This window comes from Rhipicephalus sanguineus, chromosome 8 (assembly GCF_013339695.2).
Source record: "Rhipicephalus sanguineus isolate Rsan-2018 chromosome 8, BIME_Rsan_1.4, whole genome shotgun sequence".
Lineage (NCBI taxonomy): Eukaryota > Metazoa > Arthropoda > Arachnida > Ixodida > Ixodidae > Rhipicephalus > Rhipicephalus sanguineus.
The window spans coordinates 27,012,830-27,035,777 of record NC_051183.1 but is presented as its reverse complement, the minus strand read 5'-3'; the positions used below and the strand labels follow the sequence as shown (position 1 = coordinate 27,035,777).

The 22,948-nt window shown below is 44.0% G+C and overlaps 2 long non-coding RNA genes across 6 annotated transcripts in view; one reads left to right on the top strand and one right to left on the bottom strand.

The window, feature by feature from the left end:
• The window catches only part of LOC119401581 (uncharacterized), a 30,008-nt gene that overhangs the window by 2,549 nt on the left and 4,511 nt on the right, over nt 1-22,948 (bottom strand). For 2 of the 5 annotated variants that reach the window (XR_007417357.1, XR_007417359.1), the window contains exon 2: nt 5,135-5,354. This is a non-coding gene — a long non-coding RNA (uncharacterized LOC119401581). Of the gene's footprint in view, nt 1-5,134; nt 5,355-9,828; nt 10,166-10,638; nt 11,076-12,432; nt 12,648-22,948 lie in introns of those variants that run through there. The other 3 variants (XR_005185470.2, XR_007417358.1, XR_005185472.2) reach the window with 3 other exon arrangements.
• The window catches only part of LOC125759725 (uncharacterized), a 17,501-nt gene continuing 7,935 nt past the window's right edge, over nt 13,383-22,948 (top strand). The window contains exons 1-2 of the long non-coding RNA XR_007417360.1: nt 13,383-13,583; nt 16,643-17,669. This is a non-coding gene — a long non-coding RNA (uncharacterized LOC125759725). The remainder of the gene's footprint in view (nt 13,584-16,642; nt 17,670-22,948) is intronic.

Genomic DNA, 22,948 nt, shown 5'->3' with positions numbered 1-22,948 from the left:
ACTGACGGCTAAATGCGTGCGTCACACAAGAGGCTTACTCCATAGCTATCGAGCAAGCTGTCATTCTTTCATGCTTAGAATATTATTGGTGCATGCCCGCTACCCGTGTACTTCCTCAGAACATTTAGAATTATCCACGGACACTCGCCGTGGAAACTTCGGCGAGTGGCCGGGCGGCGTGGTTATTTGTTGGCGGCTTCGTGTCATGTCGATTCGCAGCCACCAAGTATTTTGCTTGAAATTGTCGCGCGTAGCAACGACCTTATTGCAGCATCATCATCACTCATCAGGATCGTTTCTACCTCGCCGCTCGTGCGGCTGATGCCAAGAGCTTAAGGTGTGGGCGAGAAATAAACGTGTTACGATCGGCCCCGCTTTGTCTTTCGCTTCAAAGGATGTGGCGCCGACGACGGCACGGTCACTTCGGCCACCATCAGTCTCCCTCATTCACTACAACCTCTTTCGTTGTTTATGCTTCTTTCCGAAACAAACATTGCGCTTCCGTCGCAACAGCGTTCGCAGAAAACTGCAACGACAGCCAGATCTAAGATGAAAATAAACAGCCTCGATTTTAGCTCCGTGTGCACATTTGTCTACATGCTGCACACTTTGTTCGTTTCATCAACGCCGAATGATTACAGGGTCAGCTGTTTACTACAAGTATCAACCACTTAAAGTGCTTGCGCACTTGGCTCTCTCGTCTGCGCGAGCTCACTACGCTTTTATAATTTGCACAAACTCTGGTATAACCGAAGCTCACTCTAGCACAGAGATGCGCAAACATTTTCGGTACCAAGGCGGACTGGGCTAGTTGGTACATTGTCAAAATCGATTAAAAAAACCAGCGCTAAACAAAGGACACAGTGAGTGTCCCGCCGTTTCTTCTCACTGTGTCCTGTGTTTACCACTGTTCTTTTTTTTATTCATTTTAGCATTTTCGGGATCCACGACCTCTCGAAGCTTCCGAGTGCCGTAGGGCTACCCCAGTCGTAGTCTTTCTGCTTTAATCCTAGGATCTTTCCAAAGAGCCGTGACCACCTGACATTTTTGTCCCTCAACATCTCGGGGGAAGGGGATCGACTCCCAGTTAGCGCATCTCTACTTGAACAGCTGCGCTTCCGCCAGCACTAAAATCATGACTGCAGGAACAGCGCGAACGTAAAGCACGGGACGTAGAAGAAACACATACGACGACACAAGTGCTGACTATCAACTTATCTTCTGCAAGCTTGGACCGCTTACGATACTCATCAGGAAATATCATTGGCACTACGATGGGGACGACACATCCTTGGACGGCACACCCCCAACGAAATGTGCACTGCATCTCTTCGAGTGCCGAGAGGGCTCCTAGTTTATTCCGTCATGGCTGAAATGTACTGATGCTAGCGGCAAAAGAAAAACAAAACTGCAGAATGCGAGATGGCACAGGGAGCGAGAACCAAGCGAACTTTTTTCGTCGCACAGCTGTGATCCACTTCTGCCGCTGCCCAATAAAGCACGGACGAGTTGACAAACGGTGAAACGTTGTTCCCGCAGGGCACGACGTGCACCTGTTCGTACAACCGACGACGCAGCAGTTCATGACTGCGTCACAGAACACCTACAACTGCGTGCTAGCGGGCGCGGGAAAACATTCGCTTCTGCTCGGGCTCTCACGAACTGCCTTCTCTGACGGCCTCGTGGTGGCGCACCAGTCACAGTGAACGGAGTGTATAGCGATTAACAATGCTTTGTTCGGCGGAGTTCCAGACACGCGACTGATCTCAAGCATCTTTTTGCTGAGGCACCCCATACGGTCACTATGTTGAAATATCACCATTGAACAAAAGCTCTTTCAGAATTTTAGTCATTCTGCAGACCAGTATTGATATCTTTCTTGCAACCAACGTCAAATCCCCTGTGGATATGACCCATACATGAGATATGAGACAGGCATTCTTCCAAATGGCAACACTATGTGACATTTTGCTCAAATCTCTCCCCGCTCCGACTTTTTTCACTGTTCCGGCCCTTGTTGCACTAAATTTCGGGACTGTGGCCCACAAGCTGAGATGAGTTTGAGACCCCTGCTCTAAGGCCTCACTTTCGCGAGCGCCAAAAACAAGTTTACATCCAATTATGTCACAGACATCATCTTTGCAGTACGAATTTCAAAGGCTGTTTTGGTCGTGAGAACCAGAAGTACTTCATGGGTGTCCCTTCAACAACTCATGCAGCTAGCTAATCTTACGGTCAAGCCAAGCCAAGCCGTCCGGAAAGTTAACATGGCTGCTCTCTTTCGGCCAGCTCTGAGCGTACTTCGCGATGTTATGGGATTCCAAATACAGTAGACTCTTCATAATTCAAACTCTGATAATTCAAACTTTCGGTTAATTCAAACAAATCTTAAATTTGAGGTTGGCCCACTATGTTTTCAATGTATTTTAAAGCTGCTTAATTCAGACTACCTCACTGCACAAATTTGGTTAATTCAAACTTTTCGCTTGTCCATGTCTGGAAATATCTGCTGCCTTTGTTGCTTCTAGCTGAACATTCACATTTTTCTGTTACTAACAGGCGCAAATAAAGCTGATTGCCTTCCTTCAAAATGGCCAAACTAGCCGAACCTTGCGCACCAATAATCGCGTGCTGACCGAGAAAAAAAAAGACTGTACGGTCTGGCCTTGATCTATCGTGTGCCAAACATTTCTTAAAGTCACTTTCTCCGCAGTATGCCATGCGAGAAAGCGTCCTAAGAATTAGAAGGGGCCAGCAACTGTCCTGGGATGCAACACATTTCGTCCCTTAATTACACACCCGTACACCCCTTGTATAATTACGAGTACCAGTATTTTTGCTGATGTCTAAAAATTTTACTGGTAATCATGCAGAGCTGTCTATGACAATCCTCCGGCACTGAGAAACAATAAACATCGCAGTGTTAGTTGGTGTGCTGCCCTGAGTCATATTTATGAGAACTTCTGATAATTCAAATGAAATCCCGAGGTCCCCTCAAGTTTGAATTATCGAGAGTCTACTGTATATTGGACCCTATGGAAGCTATGCCGGGACCAGCAGAAAACGATGTACCAGCCAGGAAAACGCAGCGAGTAACATAACAGCGAGGCTTTACTGTGCCAAGTGCAAGCTTGAAAATAATATTGAAACTGCCTCTATGTCAACATGGAAGTAGTAAATGATAACAGTGCAGCATTAGCCACATAATTATTATTTGTTCTCCTAAATCGTATAATTTCTTAAGTTTCACTTGCATATTTTCCCAGGTTTCAGCTCTTTATTGTAATTCACCAGTTAACAATGTCTTGCGAGGTACACTTTATACTTTATCAGACTGCACATTTCAGTGTTTGGTGAATACTGAAGGCAAGATACATACTAGTCAACAGTCAAAATATGCAGTCCCATTATGTATATACCGTATTTACTCGAATCTAGGCCGGCCCGATTCTAAGCCGTATCTCCGAAATTCGCAAGGCCAGAAAAAAAAAAAAGCCTTAGTCATTGTACTCGAACCTAAGCCGACCCCCCCACTTTCGCACATCGTTTTTTCGAAAAAAAACATCAGCTTAGATTCAAATAAATACGGTATATTCTCAGATTTTTGTGCTTCAAGTGCTGTGAGAAAATTATTATCAAAATGGCTTGTGCAATTGAAAGTTGTCAAATAGCACATAATTATAAAAACTGCAAAGTGATGCACTCAGTATCGCTAAAGGCCTCGCCGTTTCTGTAGCCAGCTTTGGAACAGGAAAAAATGCTTTTCTTTTGCTAAGAAGTGATAATGGGCTCACAGAATTGCTATCTATAAATGTAATTGGGAAAGTGTTAAAGTTTGAAAAACACAAGTACAGCTTTCATAATTGGCAAAATACACGAAAGAAAACATGATCGGCTGCGTTCACTGGCCCAGCAAGGGATTTACAGGGGTTGCTTGGAGGTTTGAAGGCCACCACCTGAAAATTTTTTATGCCTGTTGTATGTACAGACTGCGCGTCTTCAAAATTGGGTAATGACCATCTACAATTGCGTAAGTAGTATCATCTCTTGTGGCAAACAGTAGCTTCATTCTTATTCGGTACCTATTGGCGCATGCATTCACAAAGAGTAATCACCATAATGAGTGCGTCAATAGCAACAATGCGGTTTGTCTGCATCGGTTGCGGCGAGCAGTAATTTCATTTCGACTCCTTGTAACGTTCACGCTACGTCACAAGCGTGGCAGAAGCTGCTGTGGATTAAGAAATATTTCAGGGTGCCGTGCTGCAGCTGCACTTTGAATGATGACACAATGCCCGCATTCCAGCAAGTGCTGATCAGTTACCGAATGAGTATCGAAGCCTCTGGCCAGATTTTAAGCTACAATTCAGCACTGTATCACTTTATGACCACGGTGAATGATGACCACAGTGGCAGCACAATCTAGCTTGTGTTGACCCAGATCGCCACAGGCACTGTGAATGCAGTAGCTCACACGATGTTCCTTTTGAATAGTAAGATAAGCCATCCTCTAAAAGTAAGTTCAGCTTCTGAAAGCTGAAGTATGCCTTTCGGTAAAGGCTGGGCACAGTTTATCAGCATAACTCATGCAGCACTAGCGAGCAAAGGTAACTACCAGCACCTCCTACAATTTTTTTAGCTTTAATAGATGGTAGCATTGTTGTCGCTCTTACAACAGCATTATTTTTTAGGCTTTTGTCGAGACAACGTGATTATCAGGCCACATGCAGACTGACTGTGCAAGAACTGGCAATTAACACACTCTGCACCCACACATTCATTTCTGCTTGGTTAGGTAAGCAGAAACACGGCACAAGGCTAGTTATTGCAAAAGAAACAAGATGCAAAGACATCCTATGTCTTCGCGCGTCTATTTAGCAATTAGCTCAAGTCCACACCTTGTTACTAGCTCACAGAAAACAAGCAACAGCGCGAACCACAGGACAAAAGCATAGATATGGGGACTTAGCACTGTCATACTTACACCGTAAAGGTAGTCCGAATAGAACAGCGCTTAGTCCATCTCTGTCCTGTCATCCTGTGGTTCGTGCTGTTTCTCGTTTCTTATAGACATGTACAGACTGGCCCAAATAAGCACCCTTGTTACTAGTTATTGTCATGATAGGCTACGCACCTATAATACTCCTTGTGGATCCTTGATTATCTTAGCTGTTCATCCTTGCTGAACGAACAATGCGACATGTCAGCATCAGAGACAGAAGGCAGTGTGACTGCTAAGGCTGCAGGACCAGAAGAGGCAGCACATTTAGTTGGTCTGGCTGCAGGATATGAGGTGGCAGCAGACTCAGTAGCAGGCGCAGTTGTTGCTGCTGTAGCAACACTTTGTGCTGAACCTGTTCATGGAGCAAAATCAACAAATGCTAAACTGTTAGAATTCAAGCTCCACTGTTCAGTAAGCTAGAAAAGTTATTATTATACCTGTAAATGTAAGAGTGCAAAGAAAATATTTTGCAACGTCAGCAACTGTTCAGAAAATAATGATGCCAATGTTTGCTCAGTGTTGTACCTATGTTCCAAACATTTGTTTAGATTCTTTAGGTGCCGTTGATACACGTGCTTTTGCCAGACTGAGGCAAGTGAGATGAAAGAAAAAGCACGACAGTGAGCTTTGAATGAATTCAAACACTTCTACATCAAATTTATGTTCAATAACTGTGCACTGTGCCGCATACTGTTAAAGATGACCACTTTGGCAGAGACATTACAGCATAGACTGCTTGTGACATAAGTGGTCAGAGCAGCGAATATGCACATCATTAGTGGTACTGAACTGTAACCAAAACAAAATTTTGCCACAGCTGCACACCCGCACTACTTCAAGACCAAGCTGCTGCATTACTGTGAAAGCATGCAATAGGATAGGATGTCTGCACCCATTTATATGTTACTGTTCAAGGACACTTCACACCTACAAATGGACACAGAAAAAAAAGTGCTGTTATGATACAGGAAGGCCACTGAATTAATTTTTCAGAGCTGCTCAATAGACCTTTTCAAGCAATCCCAGAATGCCTCGCAGGCACTATGGGAAAAGTGTGTAAGCATCTAGCAAGTCGGCTGTTTGGTCGCCCGCTGCTCATTGGTGCCGTGGGAGCATGACTCCAAAAGAACATACAACCGCTTGTTGACCATTCTTAAATCATAAATACTACATATATCCAAACACCCCTGCATGTATCTCTACGCATGAAATGTGAAAGGAATAACACAGTCAGCATAAGTATTACCATGTGGATGCATATCAGATGTAGCAGTTTAGCGGCACAGTACAAGAGTACGGCACGACAGTATCGGCATGCGTTATTGTGTTGTATACGACGTACTATCATGAGCAATATGTACTGGAACACCGAATTCACATTTATTCAACGATTACTTTTTATGTACTGATATGAACGTGACGTACTGAATTGCAAGAGATACCTTTCCACTAGAGCATTTGGTGTTATGAACACTCTTGTGCTTGCCAATTGCGCTTAGCCACTATGACCTTTAAAAGGTAGGTAATTGCAGAGTTCCGCCTCATATTGCTCATGACTATACATATCATATATACAAGACTATACAACGAGCGCTTGCACACGCGTTGGTGGTGCTCGTGTGTTTGAAAAAGGTCTATTACACATACTTACCTACTGCACTACTCCACAGACCCTATTGAATAAAAAGACGAGGACGTCGACCACAAGATGGCAAACTATGCATTGACATTTCAGCACCCACAACGGAAGACTTGTTCACAATGAAGATGATAAACTATGTACTGACACTGACGTTTCAGCACCCAGAACGGAAGACTTGTTCACAATGAAGATGATAAACTATGTACTGACGTTTCAGCACCCAGAACAGGAGCCTTGTTCACAATGGAGATTGTGAACAAGGCTCCCGTTCTGGGTGCCGAAACGTCAATACATAGTTTATCATCTTGTGGTCGGCGTCCTCGTCTTTTTATTAGATGATTTTTTCCCGACCAGACAGGTGTCTGTCGAAGCCTTGATTTCATCCAGAGACCCTATATACAGCCTGTCCTTTGTCTCTTTAGCCAAGACTTTAAAAATGAGAGGCACATCAGAATTAAATTGAACTGAACACATATATTCACACTAGCCTATATTTAGTTACTCAGACGATTTTTTAATTTCCTCTTAACTAACTCGTTCATTATGTTTAGATACTCAACATCTTAGTTATTGAATAAGACGCAAAGTATGATCCCAGAGTTGTACAGCACCTTTAGAAACCAATGAGTGAATTGTTTCTTGGATAATACTTCTTACATTCATTTTACTGTGCTACAAAGAAAAAAGCCCATGAAATATGAAAAAACTAAGCCATGTTACAGTGCTTGCGCCCTGCCATCGTGCTGCTCTTTCACGGAGCACATCTGTGAAAGTGTATTTTATGGCAAACACGGCCCATACCAAAAAAGTTTGCTAAGTTTGATGCGCCTTGGTGCCTTTCGTATTTCACACAGGAACTTCAAAACAGTGTCAAATATAGAAAAGAGCCTTTGCAACATTTCTGCGGAAGGTCGTTTTCCTACGGGCAGTGCAAAAAAAGAAAAAAATAGTTAAAGAAGCGAGCTTTTTCAAAAAAGGACATTTTCAAAAAGCTACAGTTTTAATTATTTTGCTGGAGCAAAACTTTCCTCTGGTGGCTTGTCATCAAGAAAAATGTATTCTCAGATTTTATTTGTGTCGAGCGTGTGCGGGGGTGGGCTGCTGCCGCTCTCTAAAGGGCTAACGTGTACACAGTTTGCAGCCTACAACCTTGCCTACAAGCATCAGAGGGAAAGTGGGTGCACCTGTTCAAGACATCAATCGCTTTTTCTTTCTGAAGAAATGCCTGGTCTGCCTCATCGCGGTTCTCACTGATGTAGACAGGTTTTTCTTTAGGCGCGTAAAGCAATTCTAGCAGACCTCGCAGGTGTCGCGAATATCCTCAACCTATGGCAGTAGCTTCTGGAGGTAGGCAATTACAAAAACAGCAACGAAAACAAATTGACGCAACACAAATTATTTTCTCAACAATCTTCCTTTTTGTGAATGCGTAAATAATCACCACAGAATACACGAACCTAGCCATGGGCCGCGCACATCGCGTGTAGTGAGCAGCTAGACCAAGTCGAAGCGTGTATACTGAACAGCGCCGCACACATTCTCTCACTTCTGCGCTGGTGTCATGAATGAGCTTCCAGAACTGCTAACGGTTTTCACATTTTTATGACCAAGGGTGTGTAAATGCTTTGTGCTGTCATAATTAATTTGTGGGCCACACTCGTCAAAATTAAGGCTAATCTCCGTCTGGCGCCACCGGTGACCTCTGCTGTTCTCAACGTGGAAAAGCACTTCATACATTGGGCAGCTTCGGCCACTTATGCCGCACCGAATGTTTTCTGGCTGCTGAAATGGTGAGGTACAGGTCAAAATGATACAGAAAGAGAATAGCCCTGCGCATGGGGGGGGGGGGGCGCCCTCCCTAGTCACCTAAGCAGATGGGGGCACAAAGCCTGCCCCATACATTGACTTAATAGGGAGGGGGGGTGCCGCGAAGAACCTCCCCCCCCCCCCTGTAGAGGAACCCTGCGCACGCCTATGCGGAAGACGTTATCTGTGACGCTGAAAACATGTGATAGCGGGAAGCGAAATAAACGGCTCAGCAAGCAGGCAGTGAGAAAGCAACTCCATAACATCGCACCTGCTGACTGTGGCATTTAGTTACAGATTAAGCTGGCCTGTCGATGCATACAGATGCTTTGTTTGCTGTGCAAGGCGAGTTTTGGCAAAGTCACCTAAACCATATGCTCACGGCATCTCACGTGCTCTTGATTAGTGAATAATGGCGGGGTAAGTTGAGGTTGTGGGCTGCAAACTGCGTACTCATTAGCCCTTTAGAGAGCGGCAGCAGCCCACCCCCGCACATGCTAGACGCAAATAAAATCTGAGAATACATTTTTCTTGTTAACAAGCCACCATAGCAAAGTTTTTCTGCAGCAAAATAATTAAAACTGTAGATTTGCGCACATTGCAAGCTGATAACAACCATCAAGCGCACTGAAGTGAGCACATACAGCAAGGGTCATTTGGCCCGTTGTATCTCGTGAACAAAGCAAATGAGGACATATGATATGAAAACTGTGTTTTCATTTACATGAGCACTCTTCGATAAAAAATTGTCGTCAAAATTGAGACCGGAGTTTTTTTAATTTTATTTTTTGAAAGTGAGCTTTTTGAAAAAGCTCTCTCTTTTAAATATTTTTTTCTTCTTTTGCGCTGCCCGTAGGAAAATGACCTTCCGCAGATATGTTATAAGGCTCCTTTCTATATTTGATACTGTTTTGAAGTTCGTGTGCGAAGTACGAAAGGCGCCAAGGCGCATCAAACTTGGCAAACTTTTTTGGTTTGGGCTGCGTTTGTCATTTTTTCACATTTTTTCCCTTTTGACGACGGTATAAAAAAAGCATGGATGTAATTCACAGTAATGCGTATTAAAACCAGCAGCAAAAAGTTTTCGTCACAGCGTTTATACTCGCGTTAAATTTGACCGTGAAATCCAAAAATATTGCAGTGAGCAAAAAGAGGACGACCATGCCGCCACCTACAAATATTTTTTAGCGCGCAGGGAACGTTTTTCGGAAATAATATTTTCAGTCCCGTGCACTTTGAATATGCCCACATAACATATAAAAAACCCCGACAAAACAAAAATATCGACCGGACATGCATGTTCGATCTCTCGTGGAATCACACAGAAAAGCTTTTGAAGCAAAAAAAAAACATACAGCTTTCCCGTTACCTCACCCACCGTTGCAGTTTGTGCACTCTTTTTTCTTGATTTGTGTAGCACATGTGCTATGTGTTGACATGGAAGTCGACAGCATGAAGGAATCCCGTGTGGCCGGCACCGTGCATTCGAAAAAAAAGAGATGCCGACCAGACCAAACAAATGTTTATCACGTCTCAGCGTCCAGCAAGGAAGCCTTGTTGACAATGAATGCATCAGCAGAAGCGGTTCATTTAAATAGGTTTGAGAAATCGCTGCAAAGACCTCGCATTGATCACATTTAGATTTTTGTTGTTGAGATTAACTCTTTTACAAGTGGTCTGTATGATAAGCGATTCCATATGTAGCCGAGATGCTGTCATATTTTCTGTTGTGACGCTCCTTGCGTTGTCTCAATCAATCTTGTGGTCATTCATCACTGGCGCGTTCAGCTAAAGCGTTGTTGTGGACGCTCTTATCTTTTGTCAAGAGTGTGCTGCTGCAGACGCTTCTTGTAGTTTCCTGACTCACTGATGTAAACACTCTTGCAGTCTGCTCAAGGTATATAGTAAACTACACTGGGGAAATGCTCCCTGGGCAGGCGATCCTTCACTCTCATAAGTTGATGGCGCGATTTTTTGGGTGGAATCTGTGCCATGTGCATGTCATACTCACGTCGGACATGTGCCAAACATTCGCTTGTTGCAGAAATATGCGTTACATGGGCTCGCTTCGTAGACGCGGGGGCCAGCAGGGAGGAGGTGCGTCAAGGTGTACCCGTTATGACAGTTGACAGTCTATTGCACTGATAAAGTGCCTAGGGTATCCACAGTGAGTGAGGTCGTCCCGTACCTTTGCCATGCCTGCATCATGTGGCTTCGAGCCCAATCTTTTGGCACGCTGCAGTAGCGTGCTGACAACAACCCTCTTGTGGGAAGCGGGGTGCGCAGAGGTGAAATTCAACTGTCATGACAATGACACCTTGACACATCTCCTTCCTGCTGGCCCCCGCTTCCACGAAGCGAGCCCCTGTACCGCATATTTCTGGAACAAGCGGATGTTTGGCACATGTCCGACGTGAGTATGACATGTATGTGGCACACATTTCACCCAAAAAGATGTGCCATCAACTTGTGCGAGTGAAGGACTGCCTGCCCAGGGAGCGTTTCCCCAGTGTAGTTTACTAGATACCTTGAGCAGACTGCAAGAATGTTTACATCGGAGAGTCAGGAAACTACAAGAAGCGTCTGCAGCAGCACACTCTTGACAAAAGATAAGAGCGTCCACAACAACGCTTTAGCTGAACATGCTGTGATGAATGACCACAAGATTGATTGAGACAACGCAAAAATCATCACAATAGAAAATATGGCAGCATCTCGGCGACGTATAGAATCACTTATCATACAGACCACTTGCAAGAGAGTTAATCTTAACGACGGAAATCGAAACCCCATCTAAGCACAGCCTTTGCAGTGATTACTCAAGCCCATTTAAACGAAGCACTTCTGGTGATGCATTCATTGTGATCAAGGCTTGCGTGCTGAAAGCCGAGACGTCATAAATGTTTGTTTGGGCTGGTCGGCGTATCTTTTTTTTTTTTGTTCCGTATGCATTGAAACATTGGTCCATTTCTTGTTTGGACTGTGAATAAAAGTGACACGTCATAATCGATAAATAAGTCAGTTGACAATACAAGCCGAACACAGTCACACAAAACTATGCAAACATGCAATGGGAACCATGCACTATGTGACAATTGTGACAGAAAAATAAACAATTTTGTTTATACACTTATGATTCCAACTAGCAGTAGTGCAATATTACAATTAAGTCACACTTATCAGAAAGTAATTATGATGATTAGCACACATTTGCATAAATACATGTGGGAAAGCTTCCACCAGGACTACCGTCAAGCTATGCCCTGAAGACCAATCTTAAAGCACTGAGCAAGGCCTCACAGCAATACAACCAGCATCATGAAGAATACACGAATTCAAGAGCACGACCTCTGGTTAGTGAAGATGGGTGTAATGCCATGTTGACAAAGATTTCGCTAAAAAAATGTATAAGCTGGTAAGCTTCGAGCTTCGCAGGCCGCACGCTTGTTTCGACCTCTTCCTGAAGCCTGAGCACTATGCTGCAGCGCATAAGAGAGCATCACTTGCTCGCACCCGTCTAGATCCATGCATTTCGAAAATACCACGTGGCAAAGAACTGCGGTAGTCACCTGTATACTATCACAGATTCACATCGTGGATTTAAAAAAAATCTGTGCAAATCATGGTTCCACGGTAGCAATTAACGTTAAATCTATAATATTGCCGTAACTCAGGATTTCAACACTGTGCAAGGCATAGCATTCGCTGGTACACACCCACGCGGCGACGGCAGCTCGGCGTAAAGTACTACATACTACAGAATAGTAAATAGGCTACATGTTAGATAGCGGTCGGCCAGCGCTGGGACATGACATGGAGTTATAACGGCGTGGTTCAGCACAAAGGCGAGTGTGGGGGAAAAAAGTTGAACATGCGCAGCCAGATTGAAGTTTAGGCTCTTCTTCGACTCCGCACGTGCAAGAAGAGATTTTAAACATACGCACAGAATGTGTGCCCCATGTAATGAAGAATTTTACATCACCTGTCATATGCAGAAGCACGGTGTCGTAGAGCCGACTTTGGTCTTCTCATCGCCGCTCCCAGTAAGCACTGAAGACATCCCCAGGGGTGAAGTCGTCAACGTCCTTGCAGTTAAACCACCGCACGGCACGCTCTTCGCACTTATAACCTTCTTGTTCTTGTGAAAGTGGTATCTTACGTAGACGAAACACGGCGTCGCACTAACTTTTCACAAGCGGCTATCGTTCACGCACGAAAAATCCTCCACGGAATAAAAAAAAAAACAATGCCAGTGTTGCTAGCAGTGGCGTCAAAATGAATGTTTTGCCGCTAACTAAAGGCGTAGTGGCATGATATCTTCTTCAACCATTAACTTTGTTGCTTTAGTTGAAAGTTTAGGAGCTCTAATTCACAAATAAAGTGATCACAAACCTCAAATCGCTGCTAATAATTTATTATATTATCACAGCTTTTATACTACCACTCCCGGTTTCGATCGAAACCGAAACTGTTTCTATAAAACATGCTATATCAACGGCGTTCTGAGGATTGTCGCTATTTTTTCAAGTGTTTATTGCTAGAGTGCGTTCTCAACGTAATAAATCAGTGGTCGGAAATGTCATGTCAGCGTCCCATTCATATGCGATGCAATGAAACAATGTATTGTGTCTTGAGTACGGTTGCAGCTGCAGTGTACTGCTGCAGCAGCCTTCCGCTTGATTTTCTTTTAAAAAGTAAAGTTACGGTTCCTTCGGAGAAGTCATGTTAATCTTGACGCAATGTTTCAAAACTAGAAACGAAAACACTAAAAAAAAAAAAAAAAGCTACAATGCGCGGTTCGAACCTACGACGTTCCGCACACCACGACCTGCCGCGCTGAGTGCTAACCGACCTCGCCACCAAAGCAACTCGGCGGCAGGGTTTAACAATGGCATGTGTACGACGTGGTGAATTACAATGTGATGATCGTAGATCGTAGTTCTTTCACTACAGCGCAGCTGTTGAAGTGACGGCCCCGGGCCCCCGTGCACGCATGGGCCCGTCGTGGTGGTCGGTTCCGCCTCAGAAACGGCGCTTTCGGTTCTATTTGGAACCGACTACATCGTCAAAGTTCCCCTACAGATTGTGTGGAGCCAGAAGAAAGAATCGTCTGCTGCTCAAGATGCTTCACAGGTGAGTTGTGATATTTTGAAATGACTGTCAGAGCCCGGCGTTATCAATGTCGATTCGCACATGGAGCCGTTCTGTTCGTGCTTATGTGAGGCATCAGCTTCTTTTGCCGTAAATGACTGATACCACAGCTTTCCACCGCGGGGCGATGCAGTCCTCGTTTATCTTGTTTCACGTCGATGTAGAAGCGGGGCGCGCGGTGCCAGTGTTTTACCCATAATTTCGAAGCGACTGAGGGGGGGGGGGGGTTGCTAAAACAACGCGGGGTCGGGGTGGTAGGTGCCTGTATATGTAAGAGGAGAGGGAGCGGTTGGATTGGTGGGGAATAATGCTTAGGGGGCTGTCAGTAGGTACACTAAATATGCATTCATAACTAGTATAAATAGAGCTCTGTGTTTTCGGTGTTTATTTTTCTTGAAAATCGGCGGGTGTTTATCGGAGTTTATCATTTTGGCGGAAATTCGGCGTTTATCGGAGTTTATTTCTCGTAAATCCCCAATTCTCCGAAATTCGGAGTTATGTATTATTCTTGAAACCCCAAAATCTTAGATCAATTCATATCTGAATACTAAAACATCAAAACACACGAAGCACATTTTTTTTTTCTAGAATGTCTGAATGCACAAAAACATATACGCACAAGCAAAATACTTGAACATATAGCACCTGTATTTGTGCGTATAACAACCTTATGCTTAAAGCTTATCGTAAAACACGCAAGCATACTTTGCGAGGTTGCTGTCTGTGATCGAAGCGTGCTCCTTTCAATTCACGACTCTCAGCTTTGAAAATGCCCTTTCAACGCTAGCGCTAGACCCAGGAAGCACCAGAAGACACAGCGCGCAGCGAGAAAGCACTGGCCACTGGACACTTCTCCAACACGACAGGGGTTCAACAATGTTACATATTTCATAGTTCGCAAAATCACTCAGGAGCTGGCTCATGTCGTCAGTTCCAAGAACACTAATTGAAAAATAGGCGCATAGCTTTCGAACGCGCAGGGCAGCTCATGCTTCACATTTGGATTCACAATTTGAACACAGTACCAAAACGATTCTTTGGTGCACTGGAGTTGATCGCACAGATTCCTCTCAGATGTCTGTCTCCACTTTTCGGTGACAGCAGTGTAGTATCCGTGAAAGTCTGCGACAGTCGTTAAGTGGTCAGTCTCGTCAAGGAGGTCCAAGAGACTTGTGACATCTGATGCGAAGACCTAGGTTGCATCACGCCACTGACTGATGAGTGCGTGCAAACAAACCCCCAGTATGGGATAAACTTGGTGCACCAGGGTACTCTCTTCCTCAAGTTCCTTAATGATTGAGAGCAGGGTACACGAATGGGTCTTCAGAAACCTCATCTTAACGAGCAAGTCATGCACAGCTTCAGGCAATAAAAGAAGACTCTTGAGCTTCTCACACTTCTTTCCCTTGGCTTCGTCCCTTGAATTCGGGGTTGCATGTCCTTGTGAAGCTTCTGCATGTAGGAAGCTGAGTCGGAGCACAATACAGCTACGTCGCCTAATACAGCTACGCACAGTAAACTTTAAATCGGTCAAACCAGAAGATGTATCAATGAGCGCTTAGAACTTGCCCTTTCAATAAAGAATGGATCCAGGTCATATTGGCCCTTGAAATCGGAGTTTATCGGATAAATCCGAATTGTCAAAAGTTGTACCGGCGAATGTTTATCGGATTTTTTCGGATAAAACCGAAAACACGGAGCCCTACGTATAAACAATTTATTGAATCGTTTAAACAAAAGTGAATGACATGTTTGAACTTTTATGAGGACTTATATTATTGAACTTTCGGTGACATGAAAATGAAAATGAAGATCCACAGTGCCACACAATCTGTTCCAGAAAAGCCTCAAACCCTCAATGGTCGTTCAAAACTGCCGTGTAGCAGCAGCATGACAACTGCAGAGTCGATAGAGTTGTGGCTTTTTGATGGCCATCGACTGCATGGCCTTTCAAAAGTGCCCGTGTGGCACATGTATTATTTATGAACAGCAAATCTAGGACCCAAATGGTGTCAAGGTGCTTGAGGAATGTCCCATGTACTTGCAGTTTGCAACAAAAGAAATGAGTTTTGAATGAGGCTCACATTTCCACAAAGAAAATCAGTTACTGCCTGTCTTCATACAAAAATTAACGCACTAGTGCTCTGCAGAGGCTACTAATACAAACTGCATTTTATCCACATTGAGTAAATGTCCCTGATTCAATGAAATGAATGAAGTAGTGCTTGGTAGTGCAAGCAGAGACAGGAAGAAAGATTCCTGGCCTGCATTGTTTCAGTTTGGGCTGCTGTGTACGTCTTCACATCTAGAAAGCTATCCCAATTACAAATCCCATATCAACCATTTCGTACAGTCTTGCCTGTTAATTTCAAAATGCTGAGCTGCTGTCAAAAGGACGGTGGTAATGAGATTAAACTGGGGGAGATGAGATTTATTAATACGCTTTTCTTGCCAGAACCATGAATGATTCCTATGACTTATCCAGTATTGCAGCATCTATCATCTCTTTATGCTTGCACCACTTTTCTGTAAGCATTGCAGTTTCATACCTGTCATCATATTGCGAGTGCTTGAAGCCGAAATCTCATTGGAGCTATTTGGCATGTCAAAGTGACAAGCAACGAAATGGATGGTCGCATGACCAGATCACTCATTTCTCTTGCTAGATTGCTCAATTGGAGAAATCTATAATACGTCCCTCATTGCCCAGAATTTCTAGGAGATACCAGTCAGTAGCACCAAGCTGGAATAGTACATCAGTCACATACTACTGGTTGTCGCACAGAAGGAGCGAACGGCAAAAAAAAAAAAAAAAAGCTTAAATTGTTAGAGCACCTGTCATGCCAGCTTCGGTGCATATTTGCGGCCGTCATACTGGCAGCATTGAACAGCTGTCACTCTCATGCGATTGAACTTCTAGGCAAGAGCTAACTCCATCATGTCACTTATTGCTTATGTGGCTTTTATACTTCATGATCTAACATGAATGCATAACTCCTGAATATCGTCTCACTTCTGTTTTGTTTCTCTTTTCTATGCAGGCAAGTTCAGATGAGCTTACTGAGGATAATGTTGGGCTCGAAGATGAACCAAATCTGCAGGATGAATTTCCTATAACAGCCAGCAAGGTCCATGGTAATTCGGAATGTAGTCAAGCTCCGACATAATCCTGAGGGCTCCTGAGGATGTTGAAGTCGACAACCCAGATGCTGACCTCTGATTGTGTGGCAAGAAATTCAGCAGTAATGCTTCCTGGCCTCTCTGTAAGTAGATTGCAGGCTTGTGCTTGTGTGAGTCGTATTTCAATAAAAATGTGCTTACTGGATTACAACCACTGATAGCTCATATTTGAAGGTACGAGATCAAACGGCTCCGTGTAAAGCACCGATTATGTGAGATACTGGTGATGGAGTACTGACTCAGATTTTAGAGGTTTCCATATTCTTGCGCTTAATAAAATTGGTGTCAAGAACACTAACAAGTTTGTTGGGGTTGCTCGGAACGCATTTAGTATATTTTCAATGCCACATCCTTAAAAAAACATTTGTGGCTTTCATATCGAGCTGGTGGTTACGTGTAAACACAGTGTGACTTAGGTCTAAGTCACGTGAGGACAGCAACACTTGATGTTCTTGCAACACTCTGTAGTTTCGGAAAGGGCATTTTGGAAGGCAACGGAATGCAAATTCTGGCTTTTGTATTACAGTGTCCCATGTCTCTATGACATTCTGCCTGAGATACATCAGGCATTTCATGTCGCTTTCAAACAGTGTCTTCATGCTGCTCAAGGAAACTGTTGAGGAGTCTGAGACATTTATTGCTGAGAGATTGTTAAAGAGGTTTGTTCAAGCGGTTTCCATACTGTATGGTGCAGCCGCTCAGACCACATTATTGTTATGCCAGTAAATTATCTGTCAGCAGTATTCTTTACCCTTCATGTACAGCATCGAGCATCCACCAGCACATGTAGGGCAGTGTTTGCTGCGTGAAAGCAGCATGGCTTCACCATGTGTTCTTGTAAATCGAGGGGGAACATTCGTTGTAGCAAAATGCCGAATGTTTTTGAAGGTGACTAAATGATGTGTGCCATATTTTTCTAGTATACGAGACGTGTTTCTCTAAAAGTTCATATGGTGCACCTTGTACAACAGTTGATATGATAGGTTAGAATGTACAGTTTTCCTTTTCTTTCTTTCATTGGTGAGCATGTCTCCTTTTTTTCAGTGCACTTGTTATTAATCCCCCTGCCGCATGCAGCAGAGTGTTTCTGCTTTTTATTAATTACTCAAGTGCCTTATGTGTCAAATAATTACTCATTACTTGGCGAAGGTCTTGTGATAGTAAGGCAGAGACTATTGCAGAAATCTTTTTCGTTTAACCTTGATCTGACACCTGAATGTAACTACTCTGATTGACGATATAGACTTATACAGGATTTTTTAAAGGAAGATTCAGTCACACTTACTATCTACATAAACATAATCACTATGATCAAATCATTGTTTTGTATTCCCTAAAGTATTTTTTTTTAATTTTTGAAACGTTATGTATTGAAATCTTACGTTTCGTCATGCAAGTCACATTCACGTTTGTTTATGTTCTCAAACTTTGTTTCATTTGTTGGTCACATATATGCCTTACTGATGTCATTGCCTGGGCCAATTCGCTCATCTATTTGTTTTCTTATACACATGTGACTTGCATGTAGCAGTATTAATGAGAACTAACAGACAATAATGCCAAGGAAAGTATAGGGGGTGTTATTTGTAGCAATTAGGATAAAATGTGAAGAAAGTAAAGTGGACGAAAAGATCTCGTCCGCTTTACTTTCTTCACATTTGATCCTAATTGCTACAAATAACACCCCCTATACTATCCTTGGCATTATTGTCTGTTAGTTCTCTATGATATTGTGTCTAACAAAGAAAAAAAGACGAGCCCTTAAAAGTCATCTTCTTTGCATGTAGCAACTAATTTATGCTTCTTTCCTTATTGACTTAATTTTTTACACTGAGCATTTTGTCATTTTGGTGGGATTTTAGGTTTTCAGGGGGCAGGCGCCTTGTCAGGCTTTTATACCTTTTCGCCGGTCCCCTAGGCAAATTGTACCTGTCTTTGTCTTGCTTTTTTCCTGAAATAAACTTCAACTTCACCTTGCTTGTCTAACCGCCTTGTCTTATTGATCAGAAGCATAAGTTACGGAAGTGGGTTGCTTTGACCTCAACCCGAAATCTCTTTCATGGGATGTTATTGATGAAAATATCTTATGCGAGTTGCCTTTCAATGTAAATGTGCTTACTGGATTGGCACTGATAACTCTTATTTGAAGGTGCGAGATCAGAAGGGACCACAGAGGGAACGGCCAGATTATGTTCAATATTGGCGTTGAAGGAGTACTACGAATTTCAGCAGTTTTTATAATGTTGCTTCTAATAAAAGGTCTGGTGTCAAGAACAATAAAATAATGTATAGTTTGGAGCGCATTTAATATATTTTAATACCGCTTCCCTAAAAAAACATTTTTGGTTTCAATATTAATATCGTTATATGTAAACAGTGTGACGTACGTATCAAGTCGCGAGGGGACAGTAACACTTGATGTTCTTTCAGCACAGTGTAGGTTGCTGTAGGTTGTACGTGTTACATGTAAACAATGAAGGGTGAATCGACATGCAGCGAATGACTCCAACAGCAATGTTGGTTGCATCCCAGACGCACAGTTTGCAAATCTAGTGAGCTGGGCTATCTCGTCTTGATAAGATCTTTTACGGGGTTGTCTTGCAGATGCTGGGCGACAAAAAGTTTAAAATTAAACTAAAATATGTTGTACATGATTCCTGGCTCCAGTGTGTATACTAACACTAAATGCCAAAGAAGCTAAAGAGCATTGACAGCATGGTTGGAAAAGCTAATTATAAGTGAACGTACTGAGGAGTTGACTCACTCAGACTGAGCCACGAGTGTGAGTGCGTCTGGCTCAGTAATATTTCGGTGAGTTTGAGTCCGAGTGAGTCTGGTTGAGGAAAATATGAGGGAGTGCGAGTCAGAGTGCATTTTGTTGAAAAAAATTCTTAGTCGAAGTAAGCCCCAAGCACAAAATATATTTCTTGAGCCCACCAGAACACATCCCACCAGAACACACCACACCAGTGTGGTCCTCCCACCAGAACACATCCCACCAGAACACGTCCCACCAGAACACACCACACTGGGTCCGCGTTCCCACCAGGACACACCACACTGGGTCGATTTTCACACCAGAACACATCCCACCAGAACACGTCCCACCAGAACACACCACGATGGGTCGGTTTTCCCACCAGAACACAGCACACCAGGCTGGTGTATCCACCAGAACACACCAGTGTGTTCTGGTGGTAACACCAGATCACACCAGAACACACCAAACACACTCTGGTGGGTTTTTCAACTGGGTAACTTTTTGTAGCATCTTCCTCCGCGGTCGAGCAACGCTTGCACCGACGTTACGCCTGCGTAGGGTCTTTTTCCAAAGCAGCTTCGAGACCTGGCGTGGCTCTGTCGTAGAATACCTGAATGCCACGCAGAACGCTTGGGTTCGATTCCTGCTGGGATCCCGATTCTTATTCTTTGCATTCGTGTGGTCAACGCTGCCGATGTCGGTTTTTCTTAACGCTCTCGCATTTAAATTACCGATGTCTGTTCTCGGCGTTCCTGGGCAGATAGAAATCGTCAATCACCTGTGGCGCATACCCGTATACCACGGCCCGTGGTATACGGTTATGTGCCCCACGTGTCTGAAGGAAAGGGTTTGACGACGTGCGCGACTTGATTTTCGCGTTATTCATGTCATGACCAGACCGTCATATTCGTCAAACCCTCTTACCCTCTCTTACCAGTTTTGGTCTACACTAAGTTAAGGAGGCGATCACGAGAACACCGAGACGTAGGCGGCTAGATAGATAGATAGATAGATAGATAGATAGATTACCGACTGGTTTAGCTGAGAAGCTATATGAACAGCGCTGCCGACATGAACCAATGCCAAGAAAGAATGGTCAACAGAAGAACAAAAGAAAATCAATCGAAGCTAATATCCTAAAAAAATTCGGCAGATCACACGTACCGTGGCAATCGATGTTATGCGAAGCATACGGCTGGAAGGTGACTGTGACGTAATTTTTGGTAATGAGTGAAACATTACAAAATGACGCTAAAGATCTATAAATTTTATACGCGCACATATATGCTGAAGAGCCGCATATGTGTTATTTAACCAATCGTTTACAGTTGGGTAACGCTGCCAACGGCAACGAGGGTATTACCAACACCAGAAGTGGTAAGCTGATATGTAGCGCTTATACTTGTCCCTAATGATGGAGAACGCACGCACGTTTCAGGAACCCGTGTGCATGTGTGGAAGAGGTTCTTGACAGTTCTTGAACAGGGTCATCGTCACCGTGGTCAGGGAGCACCAGCAGCCGGTCGTGACTTTTTACTGGATCCGGTCGTGATCGCGGTGACCAGGGGTCCATATGTAGTGAAGTATGAGGTATAGTACAGTTGTTGGAAATCGTGGATGCCTCGGTCATTTCGTCGACAAATTGTATGTCCATAGAGCCGGTGACATGTCGGAACCGTAGTCACCCTTCGCGTTGGTGAGGTATGGGCCGTCGAGGATGGTAGGCCTGGATAGTGCTATGTAGACCAACACCATTGGATGGCGCTGTCGTATTCCTAGACTACATGGGCGTATGTGGCCTCCGTAGCCTAGTCTACAAAGCGGCTCTCAATCAATCTGGCGTCATCATCGGTCAGCGTGAGGCCATCGCCCAGCCTCGTAAGAAATGAAGAGCACGCTGCATCGTTCTGGCGGACTAAGTGCACTTTACGGTGCGATGGTGTGAAGATCATGCGTAACTTTCGTTAATGTATTCCCCCGGGGTCGAGCAATGCTTCAATTAGCTTGCTGAGTCATAGGAATACAAATGTAATGTTTATAAGACTGCTATAAAAGTGGAGCCAACACTGGAACCACAGACGTTATTGTGATGTGACGCCTGTATCGTAGAGGTACATATGTAGTGTTTATTGCTATCTTGCAAAATTACATCGCCAGCACCATAACCACGATTGACGTTGCACCGACATTACGCCTGCATAGGCTGTTTTTCCAAACCAGTTTATAAACCTGGCGTGGCTCTGTGGTAGAATATCTAATTCACAAGCAGAAAGCTTGGGTTCGATTCCTGCTGGGATCCTAATTTTCATTCTTTCCATTCGTCGGGCCAACGCTGCCGATGTGGGTTTTTCTTAACGCTCTCGCATTTAAGTTATCAGTGGCTGTCCTCGCCGTTCCTGGGTAGATATAAACTGCCAATCACATGTGGCGCATACCCGTACACCACGGCCCGTGGTAAACGGGTATGTGCCACACGTGTCTGGAGGAAAGGGTTTGACGACGTACGCGACAGGATTTTCAGGTTATTCATGTCATGACCCGACAGTCATATTCGTCAAATCCCCCTACCTTCCCAGGCCAATTTCGGTCTACACCAAGTTGAGGAGGCGATCATGAGAGCACCCAGACGTAGGCGGCTAGATAGATAGATAGATAGATAGATAGATAGATAGATAGATAGAAACTGTCACAGTGCGTTTGGTTTGCGAAGAAATGCTTCGCATTTAAAACAATGAACAACGCTGCCTACGTGAGCCGATGCCAAATAGAACTGGTGCAGCAGAAGATCAAAACATCATCAATCAAAGCTAAAATCTTCAAAAAGAAAAAAAAGAACACGTTATATATAGCCATCTAAGAAAGCAACTAAAATTCATTATTACAGCGAAAGCTGTTATGAGATCACAACAACGGCCGTTTTTGGCGCCGTAGTTGTCCGCCGCCACCGGTGTCCGTAACCACTATCGCTCGAAATAAGAAAAAAACGAAATATTTCCAGGATGGAACGAGGTTCGAACCTGGGCCTTCTGCGTGGGAGCCCGGAATTCTACCTCAGAGCCATGCCGGTGCTTGAAACTGCTTTGCAAAAAGACCCTATACAGTCTTCATGCCGGGAAGGAACCACATTAACATGTGTAATGTAGTGTGGTAGAAGAGTAAAATAACCAGGCGTCACACAACGCGAATTCTGTAACCAGTTGTCACACAATGCGAATTGCGCAACGAGTGGGCTCTCGAATGCTTCCAACCCATTACAAAGGGCTCTGCCATAATTCTTCATCGTCATCAGCCACAGCATCAACAAAGTGCACATAATGCCTTATAGGTGTTTAGCAGGTACCACGGTTCTCCGCAGAATGACGAAAAATTGCATAGTGGCTGCTACCTACTTCACAAAAATTTGATG